General features: G+C 32.4%; 1 protein-coding gene across 1 annotated transcript in view; it reads left to right on the forward strand.

The window, feature by feature from the left end:
* Positions 1 to 5,250, forward strand: part of LOC146540007 (homeotic protein ultrabithorax) — a 118,556-nt gene extending 113,306 nt beyond the window's left edge. The window contains exon 3 of the mRNA XM_085207525.1: positions 2,487 to 5,250. The gene's annotated coding sequence lies outside the window, so the exon portion shown is untranslated. The remainder of the gene's footprint in view (positions 1 to 2,486) is intronic.
* Positions 5,251 to 6,046: the final 796 nt, after the last annotated feature.

Consider the following 6,046-nt stretch of genomic DNA (forward strand, 5'->3'; position numbering starts at 1 on the left):
GATTGAGTGATAGCGATGCAGCTTAAACAAAACCTCGATGCTGTGAATTTAATCGATACTCGATCGGAATATCGATATCGAACCCACTCTCTGTTTATATCCCGTTTGATCCATTATACGTAATAGTTATTAAGAATACCATGGCCAGTCGTAGCGGAGGGGCAGAAATTGGGGCACAATTGGTAAATCGATTGGTTGTGGGTTCAATTCCCACTCCAAGAAATAAAGTAATTATTTAAATTTATATTTTCATTTCTTCGCTCTGATGTCGAGGCAAAGCGCGGCGTTGAGCTCCGCCACTCAACACGTAATGTCTCCAGAATATGGCGGAAAGTGGGGAACGGAGTGTCTTAACACTCCCCTCAACAGGTCCCCTCTGCATACCCTGCTGTGAGAGAATAAGTTTCTGGTGTTCGAACTTTCCGCAACAAAGCGGTCGATATTCATTATTTCCATGGTAGAATGCGTCCAACCCTTATCAAGGGAAGATGCCCGTTTTTTCTCGGTTTTCCCAAATAATTTATTTAGCGGGCTGCCATCAATTTATCTCTGTGGAAGCTAATTTCGCGTCGGCCCGGTGCCCGGTGGCTGGCTGGAGGCGCATGCTGTAATTCAACAAATTGCTCGTCCTGCAGGATTTATGAGGCCTCGCTCTTGACGGAGCGCCTGCCGCTCTTCTTCCATTGTTCTTGCTTGTACTGGTCACTGCCTGGAAATAGAATTTGGTATGTTTATCTATAGGTCGTTGGGTCGTTGGCTTTTGTCATATTTGTGTTTTTGTATTTTTTACAATGTTGCGACTATTTTAACCAATAATTGTAATAAAAAAAAAATATTTAGCACATTTTATTAAGTAGCTTCCAGATATCTATGAGATAGTTTGGTCATATATGAATATTTTTTATAGTATAAAAAGTTTTTTAAATAAACCTACCGTAAACACTTCAAGTACTCGTTTATCAGCAATATTAACATATATTTACAAATAACCTACCCTAAGTACGTAATGTCTTCTAAAAAAACACAATGTATTACATTTTATATAAGAAATGTATCTTCAACAAAAGTAATTTACGCGACTGTGTACCTACCTACACTACCCGTATCTCGTCTGTAGTACTAACATAATCGTATCAATTATTCGGTTGGCGTCCTCCTTCTTTATTACCTTCCGTAGGAAGGAAGGTGAGCCGTCTTGTACCACTTTGACTCCTTAAAGTTCCTTTTATATCTCTTTTAACTTTTATTCCTCTATATTTCTGCAAGAACGAAAGTTTTCTTAACAGTTCAACTGAAACAAAATAATTTCATAGTTTAGTAAATATTCATAAAAATCAGAATTTATATAATTTTTAATAACTTCACATGATAAATTAATATTAAACTCATAAGCCGTAGCTATACATTACATATACAGGTAGACGAATATTTCTCAATATTGTAGGTAGTTGTAGTTACTAAGCAAACAGATGAGAGTATGCCAGTGCCACAAGATTTAAATTCGATAATATTTAATCTGTAGTTAAAGCTCGGTTGAGTTATACAGTGCTACGACTGTTATATCTTGCTGATGCGGACGGCGAGACAGCCGTCCCGCTCGCGCCTTCGCGGAGCTACATCAGCAGCTGGGGAACTGTTACGAGCTGATCGGGATATTTTATTAAAAATATAATTAAATTTTAAGAATATCGCTAATTATATTACGATTTACGATTCCGTAAAATGTGATACGTTTGCATCATAGCGAGTTTTCCAATAACGTATTTATTGTCGTAAAAAAGTCGTAATTTTTAAAAATATATGTAGATACGTACATATATTTCGATGCCTCGTTTCTGCTCTGTTTCTAAATTACTTGTTTAATTATTATTAAATATAACATCACAAGTTAATGAATAAACAATAACACCAATATTATAAATATATCATATTTTCATTATAAATATAACATATCAAAACGAACATACCATATAAGCGCGTATCACACTCGTAGCCGCTCAGCACGATACCCTCGCTCTTTGTAAATCAGCATATGCAAAGTGGTATAGCAATAAATCTAGCAGCTCTTGCTCGTTCTCGCATCATGTTACATCTTAATTTCAGAGCCGGCTCTCCGGAGCCTGCCCGCCAGAGATACGGCCTTTATCAAATACGTATTATATTAGAAATTAAGTTTAAACTTTAAAAATATTCGTACGTAGCGTAGGCGGTAAATAAACTTGTTTAGATGTGACTGACACCCACTTCTCTATAAGTCTCCATTTTGAATATATTTTTTTAGTTTTTATAATATTTATTCATCATTTATGTAATAGCTACTACGATAAACATGAAAATAGTTTTAAAATAATACATAATAAAAGATTATATTTAACGACGAACGACGTTTTTAACAAGATTTGCCTTTATGACAGCAGGATTACGTTGACGCATTTTATTTATTTATGATTGGCATTATATTAATTTCGCTTTTCCTTTTGTTTCAGGTGGTCGTCGTAATGCATAGTGGTAGGTGACGGTAGGGTACCGCGTAGGAACGTGGAATACCAGCGCGCAGTCAGTGTTAGAGAACCACCTTGCTATCAATGACGTGCTTGGCGTTTCATTTACTGATCGTCCAACTCAGCTCGCAGTAGATCAAGATATCAGAGTCGACTGTCGAATAAATTTTTGTGGCAGCCCACACGAACGCTTAGGCAATCGAGTGCTATAAGATTTATTGTCAAAATTTCCCGTTAGTAACGCTTACCGAGCACACTCCGCGTATCACTATTTCACAAATAAAAGAACCAGTCGCGATATCATCGTCGACTATAAATTATTATGAAGCTCGTATGAAAAATACAAGTTTCGATGTCCGCTTATTTATCGCTTACCTTGATTTATGTGTATATGTTATGTTAATATTGGATCGTTGTTAAATAGACGTTTCTATTAATATTAATTAGCTGCCGTCGAAGTTTAAGGGAAGTGGGTAGAGCAATGGTGGTAGAGTTCTTGGAGATTGAAAATTGTACTTACAAAATTTAACTACTATAATATGTCCATTTCTATAATATATTATATACAATTTTTTAAAACAAAAAGAAGAGAAAATTAGTAATTTTTCAATAATTTGTTTTGTCTATGTATACGCAAACCTTAGACGGAGTAGGTATTTCATTTAGGGATGTAGCGTAAAATGGAATAGAGAAATTCTCGATATCGGTTCGGCTGATCTGCTATCGGCTCCATCGGACGGTGGCTGTTCCACACTAGGAATATAGGAGTAGGTTGAGTTCCCGCGTTGTTTCGCCCCGTGATATATTGTTTCGCATCTCCCTGTATAAATCTTGGACGCCTGCTGAGGTACACGGGACAAGCCGCGCAGCCTCGAGCTTCAAATGGAATTGTATTTTTATTTATCGTGCGAATTGTACCCCACTATCGCTCACTCGGTATCGCATTTTATCTGCCAAAACAGAAACGTGTTCGCTTATATACGTAAATGTTACATTTCTAAATTGTCTATACTTTTATTGTTTTGTTTTGTAAATTTAGCTTATTCAAAAACTTCAATAATTCAATTTAAATTAATAAAACAATGGATTTTAATTATATTGTTATTAAAACCTTCTTTAAAACATCCACCTGAATGTTAAACGCTATGAGAATAGCGAAATAATTTTTAAAATTAGGATTAGAGTAAATAGATACAATGTACAAATATAATATTGAGTGTACTGATAACTTGCCACCTTTTTTCCTATACTTGAAGTGTTTTATATATAAGTACGGGGGCATAATGAATAATATTTGATAACACGTTGCATCTATGATTTCAATATATATTTTTTCTTTTTTTTCTATGTTTTTAACATATTTTTTATCTATGGTTCTAGGTTTATTTTTCACGACAATTTCTATTTCAATGTTTTTAAGCAACGCGTGTTAGCCAATGTTATTATTTATGTATGTAAATATTTTTAAGATTAGTAAGAATTAATGATGAAAACTGATGTACAACGTCTGTATACGTTCTGAGATAATTTAAAATTGTGTCTATATGGAAAAATTGACAAAGGAAGCTGGTGTGGCGTTTTGCAAAACGGCTCTTTTCTTTTGAAATTTTATTAAGAATAGTGTTTTTACTATTACTTTTATTTTAAGTTAAACCTTCATTTACTTTTGTCTTTGAAGATTGCTTATGAATTGTTTTTAATAACAAAATTATTATAAGTTATTTTCATGGAGTCTGATAGCGCATTCGCGTCACACTGGGAAACTATATACGTAAATTAAAAGGCTTTAGTATGAAAATATTCCATTTTAGTCGATAGCTTAACTTATTCTTAGCTTACCTATAGTCACTTAAAAAATGACAACAATCAAAACTAGTTGTGCCCAGTATACGAATAGCTAATTAATATAAGTAATAATATAATTTATTTTAAGATACAGTAGCTGTAATATTTTTGGATTCCTATAAACATATACGTTATTGTCCTGAGGTTTAGTGTTAACATTGAAAGATTTGGTCGTGATTCTTTCGTCTTTTATTAGTTTATCCAACGAATAAAGTGCCAAATGCCAATTCTGTTAATTTTACATATTTCTTTAAAATATTTCAATTATCTGAAAACGTTCCTTCGAATTGGTCCAATTGTCTTTTTTTTGTATTTGTATAACAATATGTAGAAAAAGAAGACTTTATTATTTCTGAAAAATTTCTTTATAAGAAAGAATCTACACCTAAGTTTTGGAGCGACTCATTGTTAAATATATTGTAAATATAATAAATTTTTTATTTATGAATTTTATTATCACTGAATATCGGAATTCAAAATTATTTCACTTGTTTTAAAACACACTATTTTGGACGTTTATACAAATTAATTTTATTAGTTTACGATCGTATAAAATGTTTATTTATTTTAAATGGGAACGTGCTCACGAATGCTATACGTACATTTTGTCTTTAAACGCGACGTAATACGTAAATACATATTTAGGCCCAATTTACTGTAATATATCTATCTTAATTGATTAATATTAATTAGTGATAATGAAGAAAAATACTTAACTTGAAGGGATCTAGTTAAAATGAATTGTGTTTATGATTGTAATTGTGTGCAAAGTTGTGTAATATTATACAAGTATATATATATATATGTCTATATATTACTTAATTTTATGAATTGAAAGCGATATTATAATTTTTGTACAATATCAGCTATAGTGCGAGATTGATCTGCATTAAATAAAATTCTGTTACTGTATTACCCTATTTTATTTTACCCCTACCTACAATATATTTTAAAAAAGAAAAAAACTTAAAACATAATTATGTTGTACTTTAATTAGGTAGGTATTAAAACGTTCTAAATATGAATTTGATTTTGTATTTTAAACAGATTCTCTTTTATATGTTGTCATAGAGACCTTCAAAGATTTCAAGTCAGAACGTCTAGATTAGGATTTTTTATAATTTACTTTAATATTATGCAGACAATAAATATACTTACCATATAATTTCATTCTAATAATATTGATATCTGGACCCTGCGACAATATTGTCGAATAAATGATGAAGACTGCAGGTTAAAACAAAAAAATAAATTCGAGTGTTTATTGTCACTTATAGCATATAATAGGTAATTTACGCATTTTTTATTTAAAATATTTTAAGTTTATTTTATATCCAAAAACCATATAACATAAATCTCATACAACTTTTATTTACAAAGCTATATGCCTAGAGAATAAAGCTTGGCAGGTAGGTGCGAGTAGCCGCGGTGTCGTGCCAAACAGGAAGTGTATACGAGGCCGGGACGTGGGGTTCGAAGACGCGCCAAGCGATTACCGACCGTATTTGCATACATTGTATATGAAGCCAATTTAATATTCTGAAAAATATATGTGTGTATTATAATTTTGAAACGATGAAAATGAAGTCTGTAGTGAAAAGGTATAGTGTGGACCACGAGTTGTGGCTAAAGTTAGCTGTAGAAGGCTGCGCAGTTTTGGTATTAAGTTTTTTTCTTGCGTTTGTTTTCTTTCTTCCTAA

This window comes from Heliconius melpomene, chromosome 3 (assembly GCF_056956725.1).
Source record: "Heliconius melpomene rosina isolate 202511_hmr_F chromosome 3, ASM5695672v1, whole genome shotgun sequence".
Taxonomy (NCBI): Eukaryota; Metazoa; Arthropoda; class Insecta; order Lepidoptera; family Nymphalidae; genus Heliconius; species Heliconius melpomene.